The 23,473-nt window shown below is 43.4% G+C and overlaps 1 long non-coding RNA gene across 1 annotated transcript; it reads left to right on the top strand.

The window, feature by feature from the left end:
• The first annotated feature begins 4,897 nt into the window (after nt 1-4,897).
• Nucleotides 4,898-22,531, top strand: LOC128410050 (uncharacterized). Its single transcript, XR_008329374.1, has 2 exons — nt 4,898-5,329; nt 22,267-22,531. It is a non-coding gene; the product is annotated as an uncharacterized LOC128410050 (long non-coding RNA).
• Nucleotides 22,532-23,473: the final 942 nt, after the last annotated feature.

The raw sequence follows: 23,473 nt of genomic DNA, 5'->3' as shown, positions 1-23,473 counted from the left end.
AGTACCAAAGGAATCCATTGCTTGCTGCTGCTACATACCACACACCTTCTGCTTTCTTTGTTTCTTTCACACGCTACAACTATTTTTCAACCTTTTTTCTATGGGCTTTTTTTGGGGGGGGGTAGGAACTCATACCCAAGCCAACGAAAAGATTGATTCCGCAGCTACATTTGTTTCCTTCTCGTACTGGCTAAGGAAAACTGGTTACACATAGATCTAAATCAGGCCTGTATAACTTTGAAATCCACCCAGCCAAATACAGCCAGTAGCCAGCACATGTTGTGGCCTTTTAGGTGCTTGACAGTACCTGTATTTTTGCAGTCCCAGGGAGGTGGAAGAAACTGAAAGTTTACTGAGCTGCTGCAGATTTTTATGATCTGTGTTTGGTTGGTAAGTTGCTAGTTGTGCAGGTAAAAAAGTTAAAAGGTAAAGGACCCCTGGATGGTTAAGCCCAGTCAAAGGCGACTATGGAGTTGTGGCGCGCATCTCACTTTTCAGGCCAAGGGAACCGGCGTTTGTCCACAGACAGCTTTCTGGGTCATGTAGCCAGCATAACTAAACCGCTTCTGGCACAACGGAATACCGTGACGGAAACCAGAGCGCACGGAAATGTCGTTTACCTTCCCACTGCAGTGGTACCTATTTATCTACTTGCACTGGTGTGCTTTCAAACTGCTAGGTTGGCAGGATCTGGGACAGAGCAATGGGAGCTCACCCCAGCGAGCAGATTCAAATTGTCGACCTTCCGATCGGCAAGCCCAAGAGGCTCAGTGGTTTAGACCACAGCACTGCCTCTTAACTATAAAATATTAACATAGTAAGATGGACAAGACCAGATTTTGGTGCAGTATATGGAATATTAACACGACCCATTGGACCTTGCCATTTTCAGGTTTGGTGCTGTCTCTGATCCAATTGTACCTGACTTTCTTGTGTTAGCCAGCTTCCCCTTTCTTGGGAACCAGTTCAATCTTTCTCCACAACTGTGGTGTTATTATTCCTCTGATGCTCATCAAGCTGTAAAGACTGGCTCAAACTTTTCCTGGCATTTTCTTGTGTTTTGCCCTCCAAACTGTGTTTCTATCTGCGTGCAACAGAAATGCTGCTGGTTTTTTTTAAAAGAAATATTAATAATAATTATTATTGTGACCACTTGTTAGCTGCAAATACCTAATTAGGGGAAGCTAAAAATGGTTGCATCTGAATAAGAAACAATAATAAAATGTTCTGAGTATTGCACTGAAAATCAGCATGAGTTGGGAGATTAGCTGTGTTGCCAAGATTTAACAGCTGGAACAAAATAGAATGAAATTATTATTTCAGCTTACTCTTTCCATGGTTTGAAAATATGCCTCCCCTTGGTGTTAGTGGCTGGGCTGCAGCCTGTTGTTAGTGCCTGGATTCAAGCGAGGGGAAGGAAAGCATCTTGGCATCTAAAAGGCAACATGCTTACTGCCTTTGATCCAGTTGAATGTTGCCAAACTGCATGGAGAGTGTTCTGATGCCTAACCATTGGAAATTAGGTTAATTATAACACAGAATCCCTGGGGGATGAAAACATGAGTTACGGTCTTATATAGTCTGCACACCTGGATGGAGCAAGCGAGAAAAATGTAGCCTCAAATAAAAAGAAACAATAACAAAACAAGCATTCCCATTGCATTCCTGACCAAACAGGAGTCTGAACCATTAGTTAAAGTGGCAGCACCACTAGGCTCTATAATCAATGGGAACATCTATATGCTTAATATTGCATTGATGTTTAATGCTCCTATACTAAACTTGCTGATGTATCAGCCAGCACATAAAGGCTTAACAGAAGTGTAGTGTCCTGGTCAAGGAAACTAGTAGTATACTGCCTTGGTCAGACCACAACTGGAATACTGTGTCCAGCTCCGGGCATCACAATTTAAACAGGATATTGACAAGCTGCAATGTGTGCTGAGGAAGCCTACCAAGATGATCAAGGGTCTGGAAACCAGGCCTTATGAGGATCAAACCTATCCATTCTGAAGGAAATCAGCCCTGAGTGCTCACTGGAAGGACAGATCCTGAAGCTGAGGCTCCAATACTTTGGCCATCTCACGAGAAGAGAAGACTCCCTGGAAAAGACCCTGATGTTGGGAAAGATTGGGGGCACAAGGAGAAGGAGGCAACAGAGGACGAGATGGTTGGACAGTGTTCTCAAAGCTACCAGCATGAGTTTGACCAAAGTGCGGGAGGCAGTGGAAGACAGGAGTGCCTGGCGTGCTCTGGTCCATGGGGTCATGAAGAGTCGGACACGACTAAACGACTAAACAACAACAACAAACCTGGTAAAGAGGAGACTGAGAGGTGATAGCCACCTTCAAATAGCTAAAGGGTTGTCACACAGAAGATGGAACAAGCTTGTTTTCTCCAATGGATTCAAGTTACAAGAAAGGGGATTTCGACCAATCATCAGGAAGAAATTTCTGATAGTAAGAGAACGGACTCCCTTGGGAGGTGATGGACTCTCCTTCCTTGGAAGTTTTTAGGCAGAGGTTGGATGGCCATCTGTCATGGATGCTTTAGCTGAGATTCCTGCACTGTAGAGGGTCTGCTAGTTGGGCAGACCCTCAGGGTATCTTCTATGATTCTGTGATTCTATGAAACACCTGTCAGGTATCCTGACCCCAAAATGTTAGCTTTTGTGCATACCATTATGTTTATTTCTTACTTTTTTGTATATTCCACAATTGTACGTTCCCTATAAGACATGGGCAGAAGTCAATGCATAGTGCTAACATCTGATCTAGATTTTTTTTTAGCATGATGCTGTGTTCTGAGAATATTGATGTTTACAGATTAGGCTTTAGCATTATAATAAGGTATGACTGATTAAAGTGCACATTATATACATGGTTATATTTATGGCTTTTTCATAGGTTAAGTACCGAGAAATTATATGTGGTCATAAACTTCATAAGTAAGTAGCTGTCAGATTTCTGGAAGCAGACTACAGAAGGTGGTTAAGAAGCCAAAGTATGATGTGTTTTAAATCAGAAAAACACGGAAGTTTGGGTAGGTGGGTGTGTTGCTTTTTAAAGAAATGTATGAGCAATAAATCTTTATTGTTCAGTTCAATTGACTCTTTTTGCAGTTCTTTAATGTAGCACCTGCATTTCCTGTCTGTGAATAATGATTCATTTTTGGAATGCCCCAAAAGAGTGGTTCAAAAGTGTGTCTGCAGGCTCAATTCAGAAGAACAAAACCAGGTTCCCAAGCTGTACACTTACTGCACTTGTAAAGATATTCCATTCACAGTCTGTTTGGTTTGTAATTCAAGTCATTCCAGGCCAAAGTTAATGGTTAGACCACAGCCACCTGAAATTTTGCTTCAGGGCTGAAGCCTAGCCAGATTGCAAATGGAGGAAAACACTTGAGGTTTGCAAAATGCAGTTAATATGAAATTGTGGACTATGTTTTCTGTGGAGGCATGAAGAAAAGCCTATGATAGCCAAACATAAAATATGCCCATATTACTTAAATAGAAAGTTCATATGGTTTCTTGATAATGTATTAGTTTTGCAATGGGGAAAGAATAGTGAATAATATAGAATGTGTTGGGGCAATTTTGCTAGGGTGGATAGGTTTTGATATAGATTCAAGACTGGGCTTCTGTACCGTTTTAAATAAAGGTAAAGGTAAAGGGACCCCTGACCATTAGGTCCAGTCGTGACCGACTCTGGGGTTGCGGCGCTCATCTCACTTTATTGGCCGAGGGAGCTGGCGTACAGCTTCTGGGTCATGTGGCCGTGAAGGGGTGAGCTCCCGTTGATCGGTCCCAGCTCCTGCCAACCTAGCAGTTTGAAAGCACGTCAAAGTGCAAGTAGATAAATAGGTACCACTCTGGCGGGAAGGTAAATGGCGTTTCTGTGTGCTGCTCTGGTTCGCCAGAAGTGGCTTAGTCATGCTGGCCACATGACCCGGAAGCTGTACGCCGGCTCCCTCAGCCAATAAAGCGAGATGAGCACCGCAGCCCCAGAGTCGGCCATGACTGGACCTAAAGGTCAGGGGTCCCTTTACCTTTACCTAAGAAAAAGCAGGACATTCTGGGATCAAATCAGAAACCGGGACGGCTTGGTTAAATCCAAGACTGTCCCTGGAAAACAGGGACACGTGGAGGGCCCTAAAAGTGGTTTACTACTACGTTTAAGCATATCTAATTATACTTTATGCTCTCACCCTTGATCAATTTAACAACAAAAAAGACCTGCGCTTCTGCTTTGTATTCTTAGAAAGGAGGAAAGCTTCTGGTTTTATTGACAATGAGGAAAAGATGTTGGGTGCCCTTTTATTGAACACTCTGTCTCAAGGTGAGGGAAGGGTGAGATTAAATACAAATGCATTATTAATACCTTATTGCTGCTGTGGTCGTTATCATTGCAAATCACAGTGCTGAATACACACACACACACACGTATACATATACATATAAGGTAAAGGTAAAGGTACCCCTGCCCATACTGGCCAGTCTTGACAGACTCTGGGGTTGTGCGCCCATCTCACTTAAGAGGCCAGGGGCCAGCGCTGTCCAGAGACACTTCCGGGTCACGTGGCCAGCGTGACATCGCTGCTCTGGCGAGCCAGAGCTGCACACGGAAACGCCGTTTACCTTCCCGCTTGTAAGCGGTCCCTATTTATCTACTTGCACCCAGGGGTGCTTTCGAACTACTAGGTTGGTAGGCGCTGGGACCAAGCAACGGGAGCTCACCCCGCCGCGGGGATTTGAACCGCCGACCTTTCGATCGGCAAGCCCTAGGCGCTGAGGCTTTTACCCACAGCGCCACCCGCGTCCCTACATATACATATACATATACATTATACATAATACACACACACACTCCCCAATCACCAGTATTGAGCACTTGTCACTTGTGGATGAATCTTGTCACTTTCACTTTTTACAATAAAATACTACAAAAGATTAAATTATGCTTTGAAATTGTGGTGTGGTAGAACACTGATTCACACACATGTGGAGATGAGTGTTGCTGAATTTGATAGAGGTTTGCTTTGAAGTACATGTTCCCTTGACTTCTAAAGGACACCTTGGTATCTTGAACAATCTGTTTAAAATGCTGGTCAAAAATCTCTTTTAAATAGTGACTCGTCCCTTGTAACACTTCTTCTAACATAACATTTAGTTCCCATCCTGCTCTTCTCTTGTTTCCTTCGGTTTTGCTTGCACTGACAAAACCTCCTGAACTGAGATTTGAGGCTAAGGTTGAAAGGTGCCGGGTTAACCCTTTTATTGCTGTAACTACCCCTACATTCAGAAGTTTAACGCTATCTGTGGTAAAATGTGGTAAGTTGCTGGCTCTTTCTAAAACAAGTCTTCTGTGAAGTAAGAGCATAAATGTTTCAATAATAATAATAATAATAATAATAATAATAATAATAATAATAGGCTTTTCTGGGAACTCAGTATGTGTTTGGTAAGTGTTTCACCAGGAAAGGAGCTGGAAGTAGAATGAGAGCAAAGTTTGGGGGCAGGAGCAGGGACACATCTAAAAATGTTTATTTGTAAGTCACTTTGGCTTGCCCTGGTTAAGAAAAGATTTGACTGACAAGTGTAAGTAATGACGCAAAAGCGGTTGAGCGACATATTTCTGTTATTGACAACTGTCTGATAAGTTTAGCATGGAGACTAGTTGGAGCTTTGAAATGTAAACTATGTTCACATGAGCCTAATTCAGCTCTATCTCAGCAATGAGGGAAGCTGCCATCTGGGCACAGCCTAATTGCATGCATCTCCTGGACCCAGAGGCGGCCCAAGGCGTTTTTGCGCCTGGGGCGAAACGTCCACTGCTGCCCCTGTGATGGAATAGGGGTTGTGAGGCTCTGCAAGGGCCTCGCCCCAAGGAAAACCTCTTGCAAACCTTGCCACCCCACCAGTGGCAAAGCTGGGTACTAGAATGCAATGGGGGGCATTACGCAGAGCTTTGCCCCTGCTATTTTTCTGCAACGTGGAGTGGGAGAAAGCCTCCCTGCCACCAAAACTCGGTGAGATGGAGGTGTTCTGGACAGCTTTGCCACTGGCCTCTCTCCACCCCTAGGGATGGGGGGGGGGTGTCAGGATGCTGTCAGAGGCTCCCGGCTAGTTGCCCAGGAAAGTATAAAGACAAGGGAAAACTTCTTACCACCCTTTTTTATTTCAATCTTTATAAAGAGAGGTTATAGAACCCAGCCTCTTGGATAATGGTGTTGTCTTGGTGAATCTCCACACCTCGTCTCTCCCACTTCTTCATTCATCTCTCTTACGGGTGCTGCTACGTGCCCGCTGTCTTTGACCTCTTTGCTCTCCTACTTTTAAGGCTCGCCAGGCTCTGGGAGATGGAGGGTCTGGAATACTTTCTAATGATGTGTCAGCCGGGTGTTGTTCTGGCTCTCCCATGATTTCTCAACTTTCCTCCTCATCTGCCTCTGAGCTGCTACCTCCCTCAAACCCCTGTTGTAAATCTATGCTGTCTTCCTCTTCCTTCTCTCTGGAAGGGTCAGGATGGGGAGGCAGTCTCCACCATTCCTCCGATGCCCAGTCCCTGACACTGGGAGACCAGTGGCAAAGCAGAGCTTCTCTGTTGGCAGCAAAAGTGGCAGGACAGGTGTGGTGCTGCATCCTGCATTTCTGCCACCGAAGGCAGCTGCTTCACCCTGCCTTATCTGTGGGCCAACTCGGGCTACTCCCCATTTTGAAAAGCGTTCTTATTTCCTTCTGAGAAGGGATCTGCTCAGTTGATACATGGCTGCTCTCATCTGTGCTGCCTGACAGGTTTTCCTTTTTTTCTGTGTTGGAAGAAACCTTTCCGGCATGGGATATGAGGTTGCTACATGAGTTATTTGTCCAGTGGACTTTGACTGCTACTTGCCTAATGAACTAAATCTGGGGTAGCTGACCTGCAGCCTTCTGGGTTTCTCCCGTTTTCCTTGACCAGTGGCCATACTGGCTGGGGCTCACATAAGTTGTAGTCCAACAACATCTGGAGGGATCGTACTAGCTGCCCCTGGACTAAGCAAATACACAAAGTCTAAATTATCTTGACATGATGGTTCTGCACAAGTTAATTAACTGAACCTATGACTTTGAGGAAATGGTTAAGTAGCTAAAGCATGTGTGTGCTACAACTGAAGTCTCTTCATGGAAATTTGCATTTGCTGGCAAAGTGTGGCAACTTCAGTCAATCATCAGTGGGAAGTGGGTGTCATTAAGATAATGTCTAATCCATATGTTGGAGAGGGAAGTGGCTGTATGACTAGACAGTGCATATTTCCAAAACATAGATGCAAAAGTTAGACATCTCCCTGCCTTTCCCCCCTATTTATAGAAGCTTTAAAAAACTTTTCCAGCTATCCCTCTACCTGCTGTTCTTCTTAATGACTTCCCTGGATCCTTGCCCTGCGACAGGCCACAGCTGCTTAGCTACGCAGCTTCTGCAGTTTAAGAAATCTTTAAGTATGTGAGCAAGGAAAGAGTGGGATATTAAGCAGTGCTAGTCTGATGTGTGACAGGCGATTACTATATGCATATTGAAGGATTGGTTTGAGTGCAGCTAGTTGATGTAGTGACACTCTTTATAGGCAGAGTTGATGTAGCTAGATTTCATGTCATCCATATTGGCTCTGGGGGGGGGGCTCAGGGTTCAAGCATTTCCATGGCAATTTCCTGCTCTGTTTTAAAAACATATCTCATATGAAATGCATTTGCTCCCTGATAAGGCAATGTGCCTGTTGTCTTTGTCCATAGAGTGTTCTTGGCTGGGATACTGGAGTGGCTTGCTGGTTCCTGCTCCAGGTGGATGATGTTTGGTCAAAACTCTCCACTATGACCTGTTCATCTTGGGTGACCCTGCACGGCATAGCTCATAGCTTCTCTGAGTTATTCAAGCCCCTTCACCACAGCAAGGCAGTGATCCATGAAGGTGAAAGAGGAGAGCGCAAAATATGGTCTGAAGCTCAACATTAAAAAAACTAAGACCATGGCCACTGGTCCTATCACCTCCTGGCAGATGGAAGTGGAAGAAATGGAGGCAGTGAGAGATTTTACTTTCTTGGGCTCCATGATCACTGCAGATGGTGACAGCAGTCACGAAATTAAAAGACACCTGCTTCTTGGGAGAAAAGCAATGACAAACCTAGACAGCATCTTAAAAAGCAGAGACATCACCTTGCCAACAAAGGTCTGTATAGTTAAAGCTATGGTTTTCCTAGTAGTGATGTATGGAAGTGAGAGCTGGACCATAAAGAAGGCTGATCGCTTTTGAATTATGATGCTGGAGGAGACTCTTGAGAGTCCCATGGACTGCAAGAAGATCAAACCTATCCATTCTTAAGGAAATCAGCCCTGAGTGCTCACTGGAAGGACAGATCCTGAAGCTGAGGCTCCAATACTTTGGCCACCTCATGAGAAGAGAAGACTCCCTGGAAAAGACCCTGATGTTGGGAAAGATTGAGGGCACAAGGAGAAGGGGACGACAGAGGACGAGATGGATGGATAGTGTTCTCGAAGCTACCAGCATGAGTTTGACCAAACTGCGGGAGGCAGTGGAAGACAGGAGTGCCTGGCGTGCTCTGGTCCATGGGGTCACAAAGAGTCGGACACGACTAAATGACTAAACAACAACAACAACAACAAGGCAATGCGTGGTTGTAATATTCAGAGTGAAGTGTACTGACATAGTTTATTGCATTTACTGTTGGTTGCTTAGAAATAGGGTAGGAATAGGTGACCTCCCAATTTATTTTTTTAAGCCTCTCACAAGAAAATAAACCTTACCTTGAGAAAGGGGGAGGAGGTGGCAGAGGGCAGGAGGAGCTCCACAAGGCTTCTTCTCAATGCCAAATGTTACTCCCCACCACTGGAAAATGTTACTTCCCCCTTGATAATGGGGCTTACCTATAAGCCCATTGAGTTTCTCCTTTGTTTCAAATGAAGCACAGAGTGTTCTGCCACATTTCCTGCAAGGGATCAGATCCTGCAATAAATAATGTGCAAAGCATGACATCTGCTATAGAGGAGTGGTTCTGCAGGATTTGTGCTGCTTGCTAGTGAAGACCCTCAAATCTGCTTACTACCAAGATATTTTTGGAGATGGAGAATATATTTTTTCTGGGTCTTTCTAAAGTTATCCAACTCTATTTTTATCTCCAGTTTGGCTTCTGTCAATGTACTGTATGCTACTACCTGATTTTTGCAGGGTTTATTTATTAATTTATGAAATGTCCTCTTCTGGTGAAGGATTTCCTCTCCCCTCTCTTTCTTGAAGGGCAGCAGAAATGTGTAGACTAAGAACTTTAGCGTCCCCTGATAATTTATCCTGAGCTGGGATGATCCTTGGTCACTGAATAAAGTGCAAGTCAGCTTGTTGTCTGCAGTAAACACAAGAAAAGAAAGGAGTTTATTTGCGTACCCAAAAGGAACTCAATCCAGAATAACAAAGTTGAGTGTGTGCAGTGATCTCAACTGGTGTATGAAGGTGAACTTTTTGTTTTGTATGGAGGCGCATTCAGTTATGGTGTATTTGGTATATATACAGTGGTACCTCAGGTTACATACGCTTCATGTTACATATGCCTCAGGTTACAGACTCCGCTAACCCAGAAATAGTACCTCGGGTTAAGAACTTTGCTTCAGGATGAGAACAGAAATCGTGCTCCGGCGGCGTGGCGGCAGCAGGAGGCCCCATTAGCTAAAGTGGTGCTACAGGTTAAGAACTGTTTCAGGTTAAGAACGGACCTCTGGAACGAATTAAGTACTTAACTCGAGGTACCACTGTAATTGGTTTAATTGACACTGAAATGGGAATGGCTTTGTGTATTGAAGAAGGCTTTAACATGGGGCTTCTCCTTGGGGCTATATTGAATCCAAGAAGAGCACTCTGAGCTCTTTCTGAGTTGATAAGTAACCAATTCTTGTTTTCTGCTAGCTAACATTTGAGTGTTGTAACCTTAGATCAGGTGACAAGGGTATTGAGCTGCAAATTTGCCATCTTGAAAGGGTGGTGGCTGTTAGTTTTTCTCTGAACACCAATGAAAACAAAAGGCTGTCAAATGGTTCTCCGAGAGTTGCATAGCCTAAGGCCAATGGAGGCTGTGGGGTAGAGACACAGTTTGGATTTTTGGAATTAGCTTTTACTTCTAAGATGCTGAGCCTGTGCTGCACAGCACAAAACATAGTTTTGGGTATATTGTTTGATGTGTTTTGCACTGTTTTTGAAGAGTTCTGCAAGTAAAAGTTTAAAAAATATTTTTATGGGTCTGAACAATGTTTATTTTAAAAAGGAGTCAGTTCTTATGAATCCAATCACTTCATCTTAATGTTTTAATGTTGTATTTTAATCTTGCTTTTTAAGTTGTATTTTAACCAACTTGTTTTTATTATTGGTTGTTAGCCGCCCTGAGCCCGGTCTTGTCTGGGGAGGGTGGGGTATAAATAATAATAATAATAATAATAATAATAATAATAATAGTAAGGTAAAGGTACCCCTGCCCGTACGGGCCAGTCTTGCCAGACTCTAGGGTTGTGCGCCCATCTCACTCTATAGGCCGGGGGGCCAGCGCTGTCCGCAGACACTTCCGGGTCACGTGGCCAGCGTGACAAGCTGCATCTGGCGAGCCAGCGCAGCACACGGAACGCCGTTTACCTTCCCGCTAGTAAGCGGTCCCTATTTATCTACTTGCACCTGGGGGTGCTTTCGAACTGCTAGGTTGGCAGGCGCTGGGACCGAGCAACGGGAGCGCACCCCGCCGCGGGGATTCGAACCGCCGACCTTTCGATCGGCAAGTCCTAGGCGCTGAGGCTTTAACCCACAGCGCCACCCGCGTCCCAATAATAATAATAACTGTGCAATATTGATACCTGCAGCAGTTTTTTCACCACCTGAAGAAGTACAGCCTAGGCATAGTTTAATCCACCTCAGTGAGGACTAGGGCCTTATACGTGCCTAACTCAAGAGATATTCCTTTGTAGTATCTGTATCAAACTTTATTTCGGTCACAGACCAGTATATGGATGCATTTGATTCCATTGACGTTTTCTCACTGCCCATCATAAACAACTAAAACTTGCACCCTCCATCTCTGTTTGATTTGATACTTGGTTAATTACCAATTTTTTCAAGAGCAGAGGTAAACATGAAGCCATCCTGACAGCTAGCAAGTCAAACATAAATTGACACTTGATTCTTAAAAACATATTACTTTGCTATTCAGCTGCAATATTACTAACATATGCTGGAAGAAGGACCACAAATTTGAAGAGTATGTTCACGGCTCTTATTTTCTATTTTGTGACAAATCTCAGACACATTTAAATAACAGCCAGCCATTTCCACATATAGTATTTATTTGCATTTACAATAAGAAACTTTTTCCAAGACTTGGGAGGGTATCCATAGACGATTACAATTAAGGAGGCATCAAATAATATGCAGGATTGCATAGGACAATAATTATAAATTGTATAGGACAATATTATCCCCCCCCCCCCGGTCCCATTAATTTGATATTCCCCTCTGGTATCCAACAGTAGTTGCCATGAAAACTTTTCCACATGGAGGTTTAAAAAGCAACTCCCTGTCTGTTCACTGGGGTGAATTAAAGAGATGTAAATGCCTTATAAAATGCTAAGCAACATTACGGTCTTTGCAGAAGAATTGGATGTATCAGTCCACAAAGAGTTCCAGCTGTGGAGGCTATGCGGCAGGGGGAGGGAAACACCTCTTGGCCTCAGCATTGATTGTCTGCTTCTGAAGTCCTAGATCAAGCAATCTGAAGATCTTGACCAGATGTGTTCTTCTGGCCAAACACTCTCCCACACAACAAGTTCTCCTATCAGCTTGACAAATCCAATAGAAACTAAATTTGTTCCCGATGGCCAGAAGGAAATAGTACATAGCAAAAGGAGAGCATTAGAGTCTTTCAAGTCTTCTCAAGTAGCTGCTTTGCCCCTGAAAGCAAGCTGGCCTGTTCTCTCACCACGGGAAGTTTAGCAAAATCAAATTCTTGAAAAGGTCTCTTGCCATCGTGCCACAAGGCTGGACCCCAAAACGCTGTCCCCATACAACTCTCTGGCACAGAGCAAAACGTGACGGCAACCGAAGCTCAAACAGGAGAATTTAAGCATCAAGAAGGAAATGTGTTACCCCCACTTGCTCAAGCCATCTAGCACTGGAAACTTATCTCTATTCTAAGGAAGCAAACACACAGGGCGATGCAGGCACACAAACATGGAGAAAGAGATTTCCAAAACAAAACCCTCTAGGGGGTGTCAGCCTCATATAAACTATTCGAAATTCACAAAATATGTTTAGACAATAAACTCTCTCTGTTTATTTTTTTTTAAAGAATATTTATTAAATTTTCCAATTTTTTAAACAAACAAACAAAAACAGAACAAACAAAAACATTAAAAAAGACATGTAGTTCATAAATCGTACTTTCCAATGACTAATTTCTCAGACCTCCTCATACTTCTCCTCGTATCCCAATTAAAGTTATTTGTTCAGCAAATCCTTCACTTAAAGCATTACAGCTTATAACATTACCTTGTTTTTCAAACCCTTTTTTCCCATCTATATTCCTTTATATCATTACAGCTAGAAACCACTCAATTTCAGTCCAACACCATTTAACTTTCCTTAATTTTGCAATATTTCTGTAAATAGTCCTTAAATTTTTTCCAATCTTCTTCAGCCGACTCTTCTCCCCGGTCACGGATTCTGCTCGTCATTTCTGCCAATTCCATACAGTCAATCAGTTTCATCTGCCATTCTTCCAGAGTGGGTAGATCTTGCGTCTTCCAATACTTTGCGATGAGTATTCTTGCTGCTGTTGTAGCATACATAAAAAAAGTTCTGGCCTTCTTTGGCACCACTTGGCCGGACATGCCCAAGAGAAAGGCCTCTGGTTTCTTCAAGAAGGTAAATTTAAATACCTTTTTCAATTCATTATATATCATTTCCCAGAAAGCCTTAATCCTGGGGCACGTCCACCAAAGGTGAAAGAATGTTCCTTCATTTTCCTTACATTTCCAACACTTATTATTGGGCAAATGATAGATTTTTGCAAGCTTGACTGGGGTCATGTACCACCTATATATCATTTTCATAATATTCTCTCTAAAGGCATTACATGCCGTAAATTTAATCCCGGTGGTCCACAACTGTTCCCAGTCAGCAAACATAATATTATGCCCAATGTCTTGTGCCCATTTAATCATTACAGATTTAACCATTTCATCCTGAGTATTCCATTTCAACAGCAAGTTATACATTTTTGACAAAGTCTTAGTTTTGGATTCTAGCAATTCTGTTTCCAATTTAGATTTTTCCACCTGGAAACCAACTTTCTTGTCTAAATTATAAACCTCCATTATCTGATAGTAATGAAGCCAATCTCGCACTTTATCTTTCAGTTTCTCAAAACTCTGCAATTTCAGTCTGTCCCCCTCTTGAATAAACTCTCTCTGTTTACCCCATCACAAAGAAACAACTCGATTTTTAGCTCAATTCAGTGTAGAAACGAACAAAATACCCTCTTTCAGTCATCCCAGTGTGTTACGAACTGTATGGAAAACTCTGAATAAAATCCAACTGTTCTGGACAACAGTCATACGAGAAATATGTAAAATAACCTAGCAAGTATTAGAAATCACCCCAGAAATGGCCCTACTAAACATCTTCCAAGACAACAATGCCCACTTACACCACAAAGAACTCATAACCCACTTACTCTCAGCATCCAGAAACATCATAAGCAGACACTGGAGAGACCTGTCAGGAGTAAGCATGGACCAATGGTACCAAATAGTATGGGAAACAGCCTTACTAGAAAAAATAACCAATAAACTGAAACTGACACGGGGACAAATAAAAGAAGACGCCTTCACCCTGGTATGGCTCCCATTTATCACATACACAGCCCAACAAGACAATGACAATAATCCACCAACAACATACAAATCAATATGGCTAACCTGATCCAAAATACCCACCCACCCCACTCACACACGAAAACAAAGATCACCACAGCCAATCACAAACAAGCAACCACACCCTAGGCCAACCCCAACCTCTCTCACCACCAAAAGAACACAAGTGAAGAGCAGAGGATCCGCACAAGCAACGCTGACACAACCCCCCCCCCACATATTAAGTAAAATAGAAACATCACCACCCGACCCCACCCCCACTCATCTTTCCCCCCTCCACCTCTTTCCCCCTATTCTTCCTAATGCCTCAACAAATGAAACCAATTTGTTTTGGTTTTTTTAAGTGTTACGTGGAAAAAAAATACAAGAGAGAGACATTGCACATACCTTTGTAAATCAAGAAAATCTTTAATAAAAATACATTTAAAAAACAAAACCAATGTCAATCCTTGGGAGAGACTGCATACACATTCTGGATAGGATTCACCTAACCAGCCCAGTCAGCAGAAACACTGTGCAAGGACGTCTGCTTGTGCGGTGGGGCCTCTGCCCCTCTTCTCTCCCCTGTGCAAATAAACTGGGAGGAGGATCAGGAGAACCCTCAGATTCCTAACCCCAAGCCTGCTATTTAGAAGTCTTCTAAAATCTTTATCCCAGGTTGTACCTGCTCTGGATCGGAATTGACTTTATACCTGTGTTGTTTTTAAAACTTTTAGTGGAACCTTGGTTGTTGAACGCAGTCCGTTCCGGAAGACCATTTGACTTCCAAAACATTTGACAACCAAGGCGCAATTGCCAGTCAGCAAAATTCCATTGAAAAAATGGAGAAACATGCCTCGGAAGCCGTTCAACTTCTGAGGTGAGTTCAAAAACAGAAGCATTCACTTCCAGGTTGTTGGTGTTCAAAAGCCGAAACATTTGACTTCTGAAGCGTTTGACAATCGAGGTTCCGCTGTATATGTATTTGTAGATGCTTTTCAGAATGGTTTTTGCAGGCAATTGTTTTAACTGCTTTATAAATGCTTTTATATTGTAAATCACTTCAAGACATCATATGGGAAGCAATTAGTTAATAATAATAATAATAATAATAATAATAATAATAATAATAATAATAATAGGAGCTCAAGAGTGAGACTGGAGCTAAGTTCCCCCTTCTGCATTATAATGTTCTTTTTCCTTCCCCAGGTATCCCAGATGAATTAAGCATTAAAATCTCCAAGTTTTTTATATGAAGGGTTGCACAAGGCTGCTTCTCTTCGGTTTTTGAGCTACCAAGAGGCATACCATCCCTTACTAATACGCCCCAGCAGCATAGACTATGCTCTGCCACTTCAAAGCCAGCTGTAGTAAATAAAGAAGGGAAATGGCTGACAGGGATAACCCACATTGAAATGCATTTGGGAAGTCCTCAATCTTTAATTCTGTATATATGCATCTGACTTCAAAGCAGAGCTGTAATCTGTCAGATACGCCTTCACCTCTGCAAAGAGGAGAGAGAAAATCCTACTGTCAGTCAACGTGATAATTAGATACCACAGTTGTGCATTCAGCATAGTGCTTGCAATCCTTGATCATATGCTGCAATTAGATGTGCAGGCCACATCACCCCATGTCTTTAATTATGAACCCTATCAGGGGGGAAATGAAAGGAAAAGACACTTCCCACCCCCCACCCCCCGGAGGATAGAGGATGGGAGTTCTGACTGCTTTTGGGGGGAAGGGTTAAAACATTGAGTGAAAATAACAATATTAAAACATATCAGGAAGGTGAGAAATGTCATACATAAAGTCCCAATAGCTCAAGTAATAAAAGCGAAAGAGCCATAGCAGGTCTGACTGTTAAACTGCAAATGAGGTTTCTGCTTTTGTAGTGTTTCAGTTTATTAGAGGGGGGAGAGAGAATGCATCCATGTAGAAAATATTGGGAGGCATGCATCAGTATTGTCCCCTGTGGCTGATATGTGTTGTGAACTTTCAGACATTTGGCATGGAAATAGAAGACCAAGGGTATTGTTGCCTTCACTGGGATTGTTCTTTTTATTTGGGCATTCTGGAAATCCTTGTTTCATCAAGGACTCCTCTTAATCAAGTTGTGGATCGAGGGCCCGACCCCCGCTAAGTGAAATAAATACACCAGGACACGTGATATAAGGTTAATGGGCAAGGAAAGGCCACAACTTTATTGATTACAGCAGTGAAAAGGTATTGGCTTAGGCATTGGATGACTATAGGAGGTGGGTTTATTCAACAGTAGGTGGAGCCTGTTGATGCTCATCCAACTATAGGCTCACCCCTGATGTCACCGAGGGTCGTGCCATGGCCTCCCGCCAAGCAGGCATCGGACGGAATACACGACCACCAGATTCCTTTAACGGAATAACCCACGGTAGATAGCATAGGCGATGGCCACACCTAGCCCTTGACACAGCAAAACACATGAATCCAATGCCTAACCGCCACCTGAGCCGCAAAGGGGCTCGCTGCCAATACCCTCACAGCTGCAACCAATCCCTAATGCTACTAATAACGCTGTCCAACCAGATGGGCGTGGGCGCCAGCCAGGTAAGGAGGGGAGGGGGCTAAGGCCCCCTACCAGGGGCGGAGCTCGGTCTCCCGCCCACAACCACTCCCCTCTCTTCCAGGGAGGAGAGTCTTAATCTTACCAAGAGCAAACAGAGGAACAGGATAGATGAACAGATGAAGTCACAGAGGTAAGGGAAACACACAGTATGACAAATACAACTCTTGGATCTGAATTGCAAACCCTCCAAGTGTCCCTATATTCCAGGGACAGCTTCGGATTTACAGAAGCCATCCTGGTGTATTATTTGATCCCAGAATGTCTTGCTTTTCCTTAGGATGTCCCTATTTTCATCAGAGAAATGATGGAGGGTATGGTAAAGGTAAAGGGACCCCTGACCATTAGGTCCAGTCGCGGACGACTCTGGGGTTGCGGTGCTCATCTCGCTTTATTGGCCGAGGGAGCTGGCAAACAGCTTCCGGATCATGTGGCCAGCATGACCAAGCCACTTCTGGCGAACCAGAGCAGTGCACCGAAATGCCGTTTACCTTCCTGCCGGAGCAGTACCTATTTATCTACTTGCACTTTGATGTGCTTTCGAACTGCTAGGTTGGCAGGAGCAGGGACCGAGCAACGGGAGCTCACCCTGTCGCGAGGATTCGAACCGCTGACCTTCTGATTGGCAAGCCCTAGGCTCTGTGGTAGGATGCCCCTATTTTCACTGGAGAAATGTTGGAGAGTATGGAACTATGCAACTCCCGAGCCAAGTAGATTAGCAACTTTACAACCTTTAGAAGACATCTGAAAAGAGCCCTGTATATAGAAGTTTTTAAATGTTTATGTTCTTATATATGTTGGAAACCACCCAGAGTGGTTGGGGCAACCCAGTCAGATGGGCGGGGTATAAATAATAATAAATTATTATTATTATGGAGTAGAAAGTCCCTATTTTCATCAGAGACATGTTGGTGGGTATGGAATTGAGATGATTGATATCAATGAACATTGCTGGGAAATGCAATTCATGATTTTTTGAAAAAACAATTGATGGGATTAGGAGTTTTCCATTGGTGGAGGAGTTTTCCATTCTACCACTGGAAACACATTATCATCTCTCTGGATTCCTTGGCGAGGTTGCCTTTAGAAACAGGTAGCTAGTAGAAAAATAATTCCTTGATGCTGGTACCATAGTTTGCTACTGTTGTTGCGTCACCCATCAGTACTTGACTTTTCATAGAATTTATAGAGTTGGAAGGGACACTAAGAGTTATCTAGTCCAACCCTCTGCAATGCAAGAATCTCAGCTAAAGCATCCATGACAGATAGCCATCCAAACTATGCTGAAAAGCCTCCAAGGAAGAAGAGTCCACCAGCTTCCAAGGGAGTCAGTTCCACTGTTGAACTTGCCATCAGAGAGTAGGAATCTCCTTTCTTGCAACTTTCTCAATAAGCTATCCTATGCACAAACAACCCAGCTAACGAATGAAGCACAAGATATGCCCCTTTAAGGTAAAGGTAAAGGGACCCCGACCATTAGGTCCAGTCGTGACCGACTCTGGGGTTGCGGCGCTCATCTCGCTTTACTGGCCGAGGGAGCCGGCATACAGCTTCCGGGTCATGTGGCCAGCATGACTAAGAACCAGAGCAGCACACGGAAACGCCGTTTACCTTCCCGCCGGAGTGGTACCTATTTATCTACTTGCACTTTGAGGTGCTTTTGAACTGCTAGGTTGGCAGGAGCAGGGACCGAGCAACGGGAGCTCACCCCATCACGAGGATTTGAACTGCCTACCTTCTGATCGGCAAGTCCTAGGCTCTGTGGTTTAACCCACAGTGCCACCCACGTCCCTGCCCCTTTAAGTAGCAAGGATAATAAACAAACTTCTTGAAATTCAGATTTTTAAGAACTGAGATCAGGGACTCTGTTAGTCATATTTTAGTTTAAGTAAAAGGAGGAAAACAGCCTCACTTTTACTACTGCTAACATATTTACTGACTGTGTTCTCCAACCACCACAACGTGCATTTACTTTTCCTTGGTATAGCATCATTGTTGCATAAGCAATACAGTGGTACCTTGGGTTACATATGCTTCAGGTTACATACGCTTCAGGTTACAGACGCTTCAGGTTACAGACTCCGCTAACCCAGAAATAGTACCTCGGGTTAAGAAATTTGCTTCAGGATGAGAACAGAAATTGTGCTCTGGCGGCGCAGCGGCAGCAGGAGGCCCCATTAGCTAAAATGGTGCTTCAGGTTAAGAACAGTTTCATGTTAAGAACAGACCTCCAGAACGAATTAAGTTCTTAACCCGAGGTACCACTGTATTTTCAAGACAGGTACAGTTGAAACTGTGACTAACAGTTCCACTTCAACTCATTAAGTGTTGGGGGGGTAGAGAAATAATATGTCTCCCCTTCACTTGGACCACAGAGGAGTACCTCACATCAGATTGCGACAAGACTGATGATCTGTGGCAATGGATGGTGCAAGTGAATAACCAGTTTTATAGCCTTGTAAACGTGCATCATATTTTACAGAGTAACAGGAAAATATAGGTCCCTCAAATATGTCCAGGGGAATCCGGATTTTCCATAAAAATAGACCCTTTTTTTTTTGCAATTTTGCAAAAAAAAAAAAAAAGCTCAACAACAGATAATTACTGTTTGCAATATGGCAAGCCCACTTGAGGGAAAGTGATTGGGGGCCACATCCTAGTGGCTGGAGTCAGGGCCAAGTAGATAGATAATTTATTACGGTTGGAGACCAGCTTATAAAACACACTTGGGGGTACAATCCCAGAAGGAAAGCAAACATTTAAAACAATGTACAACAATAAATTTAAAATTTATAAATGCAATAAGCAAATAGACACTTAAAACTTTAAGATAAGCTACCACAGAGAGATGACCCAGAATCACCCATGGAACCGAGTTTGGTGATTTTCTTAACGAACTAGTTTGGGTTGGGGGATGGTCTGCGCCTACAGATCTGTACACAGAATCTGGCGATCATCCGGGTCGTCTTATGATATTTGCCTAATAGGAAAAGGTCAAATTTTTGTTTTTCCGGGAGGTCAGTGAGCCTCACCAGCAGGGGATCAATGGTCTCACTACGTGCCTCTTCATAAAAGGGACATCTAAAGAACAAGTGCAGGGCCAAGTAAAAAATAGGTGGGGCTTCCTCTCCCCCCCCCCTTCATATATTCAGCCTCTCACACCTTTACACACTCACATGCCCAACCCTTCCCACTTTTAGTTGTCTACCATCTATTCATTTTCAATCATTTTCTCTCTCCTTCTTTGGGTTTGGGGAGGTTTTCCCTGAAGGAAGTGGAGGACCAGATGTGGTATAGATGCCATAGAGGTAGAAAGGAAACAGGAAGCGAAGGTAAATAAGCGAAGGATTTGTGTAAAGTGTCTGAGGGTGGGGGGCAGCGGTTGTCATTTGCTAGTAATGCGGGCCTTCATTTTGACATCTTGCCTGTCATTTCTATTAAGAAGTCGAATTCCTTTCACCTTTTCTGCTAGCCAAGAAAACAGATTTAAACTGTTTTACACTAATTGGTATTGCTTTGATGAGGGCAAATGGAAGCCATGCCTCCTTTTCATTAATGACCAGTTAAAAACAATTAAATCAGGGTTATGTCTGACAGGTAGGCTTAAAAATACCCCCCCTTAAAAAAAAAAGATGGTAGATTAAGAACTGGCAGAAGCTCTTCCCAAACTCCATGAATTATCACAGGCAATACTAGTTTTCTTCTCCCGATGAATCCTTTGTTTGAAGGATAGACAGAGGGGCTCTCAGGAGGTTTGACTCGAACAATTATGTGCACAGGTGGTTTTCATAGCTTCTTTTAAGGTAAGAACCAGAAGCTTAGTTCTCACTCAGATGGTCAGTACTGTTTTTGAGAGATGAAGTCTCTCTGTCTCAGTAGAGCTGGTGTCCAAGCCAACATACAAACTAAAACACAGCTATCCCTTTCTATTCACACATCTCCCAATTTTGCAAAGCAGCTTTCCAACGGAAAAAATAAAAGGGTACAAAAATGTTTATAGCACAGGAAAGTATTTGTAAAAATGCATATATAAGAGAGGACATAACATACAAAGGTGCAGAGCCATGGTGAAGTTGGTAGACCATGCTGGTAGACCATTAGGAATGCTGGAATGGTGGCAGTGGTTCCCCCAGTACAATCATGCAGGCCCAACCTCACCAGTGCCAGGTAAGAAGCACTGATGCTGCTACTGAATAGAAAGCTGATGGATTATGCTAGAAGGACCATTGTCTGAAGATAGGATCTCCCTGTGTTTGAATTTTGCAACATAAAACATGGATCTCCCCGTGTTTGAATTTTGTTGTTGTTGTTGTTTAGTCATTTAGTCGTGTCCGACTCTTCATGACCCCATGGACCAGAGCACGCCAGGCACTCCTGTCTTCCACTACCTCCCGCAGTTTAGTCAAACTCATGCTGGTAGCTTCGAGAACACTGTCCAACCATCTCGTCCTCTGTTGTCCCCTTCTCCTTGTGCCCTCCATCTTTCCCAACATCAGGGTCTTTTCTAGGGAGTCTTCTCTTCTCATGAGGTGGCCAAAGTATTGGAGCCTCAGCTTCACGATCTGTCCTTCCAGTGAGCACTCAGGGCTGATTTCCTTCAGAATGGAGAGGTTTGGTCTTCTTGCAGTCCATGGGACTCTCAAGAGTCTCCTCCAGCACCATAATTCAAAAGCATCAATTCTTCAGCGATCAGCCTTCTTTATGGTCCAGTGTTTGAATTATGCAAGATAAAACATGGAAACCCAAAACAGTAAAAAGCTGTATGGTTCAGGGCTCTCTCTGTTGCTCTTTGGGGTTTGTTTCAGCTGGGCAAACACCACGTTAACTCTGAGCAAAGTTGAGTACCTTCACCAGCAGATCCACCTGTAAAGAGATGCCTTCAGAGGATGTCCCTTCTTCTGCGCCCAGCAACAGAAGGGCAGAAACACAGTGTTTGCTATTGACTCTTGAAAATGCCTACCATCAGCCATGAAGGCTTGCCATATGCTGTTAGATCTAGCGCTTGATAGTAGGCTTTGGGGCATAGACCTTTTTCCTGCTGGGACAATACCAGAGAACAGAAACTTCCATGTCCCTCTCTCTGACATCGTTATCTATATTTTATTGAGCTCCCACTCCAGATGAATCTGGTTATGAATATCGAAGAGCAAGGGAAGAGTCATACTGGGAAGTAAAAATGAATTGCACAAACACATAATTTAAAATGTTACTTGATGTAAAGTTAAAGGTAAAGGGACCTGTCGTGGCCAACTCTGGGGTTGCGGCGCTCATCTCGCTTTACTGGCCGAGGGAGCCGGCGTACAGCTTCTGGGTCATGTGGCCAGCATGACTAAACCGCTTCTGGCGAACCAGAGCAGCGCACGGAAACTCCGTTTACCTTCCCGCCAGAGTGGTACCTATTTATCTACTTGCAGTTTGACATGCTTTCGAACTGCTAGGTTGGCAGGAGCAGGGACCGAGCAACGGGAGCTCACGTCGTCGCAGGGATTTGAACCGCCAACCTTCTGATCGGCAAGTCCTAGGCTCTGTGGTTTAACCCACAGCGCCACCCGCGTCCCTTGATGCAAAGTTACTTGATGCAACTTTCCGATAAGCAGAATTTAGCATCCCCTCCACCCCAATGTCATTTTCAGCGCAGAATTTGAATAAAACCTTGTTCTAACTGCAGCTGAACACAGCCTAGTTCTCTACTCTTGGAAAGCGTGATTCCTCAGTACCATTTTACTTTGGCTTCCAGGTCTTGTCTTGCAAATTAATTCATCGTAATGAAGTTCATCATGGTTTTGAAGCACTGGTGCAGTTCCTGTATGCATATGTTCTGCTCTGAGTTCCTGGTTCTCTGGCAACTCTGAATGGAAAGATTTTTCAGAGAACTAATTTTAGCTCTGCTGCTGGTTTTTCCACAGGAGGGCATGGTTTGGTTTTGCAGCGCCTGGGAAACAGTAAAACCAGAAGTATTAGTTCTGTCCATATGGAGATCCACGAAAAATTGCATACCTCAAGCATCCTTAGCCTTTTGCATTAAGTGATCCTCGAGTACTTAAATGGGGTGGAGAGTAAGGTTTCTACGTATGGGTGCACTTGTCCTTCAATCCTTTGGCAGAACCATTGTACCGAATTGTCAGTTTAAAGTTATTAAAATTTTAATACTGAAATAGGTCAGGCTGCAGATCACTTCCCTGACTCCTTTTTGATCACATACTTATGAAAATAGGGATAGTGGGGAAAAATTGATTCAATTTGCATTTAAAGGCACACCTGCCTTTTAAATTCATACTTTTTGAAACAATACACAACTGAAACTGAGCCACCTTTCATAATTTGCACTTCTGAATTTTGCAATACTTTGCAAAGAGAGAGAGAGAGAAATTTTTATTAGGAGAATTTTCTGGTGAATTTTCATTCTGCGTTTCACAAGTGGATGTGGAAATGTGAATTTAGGATTGAGGAACTGAGAGAAATTGAAATTGACACATTTGCCCATGCTTGCTTTAAAATGATCTCAGTACAATACCCAAAATTGTGATATTTTCAATTATTTGAAAGGCCAGCTGGTTCAACGGCAGGTAGTTCTTTAATCCTAAATCCCAAGGAGTTTTCCTAAAGGGAAGATTGTGATTACAGTGTGGAACAGCACAAGTTCCTGATAGCCAATTCACAAAGGGCTTCTGTTTTATTGGGAAATGCTTGGTTGATAGATGTATCTTCTTATATCAGTGGTTCCGAAACTCCCCACCCCTCACCCCCGCAAAGACCACTTAAGAATGGCTGAGGGTCTGGGCAGACAACTCAGTGATTTTGCTGCGTGTTGTAGCGTGTTTAATGCCCTATGTTAGATGTGTTATGATTTTTAATTGCATTTTAATTGCTCCTTTTATTTCTTGCACACTGTATTTTATCACATTGCAATTTGAATTCCATAGGATCCAAGCTACTAGGCTAAA

This window comes from Podarcis raffonei, chromosome 3, assembly GCF_027172205.1.
Source record: "Podarcis raffonei isolate rPodRaf1 chromosome 3, rPodRaf1.pri, whole genome shotgun sequence".
NCBI classification, from domain to species: domain Eukaryota; kingdom Metazoa; phylum Chordata; class Lepidosauria; order Squamata; family Lacertidae; genus Podarcis; species Podarcis raffonei.
This window is presented reverse-complemented; position numbering and strand designations above follow the sequence as displayed.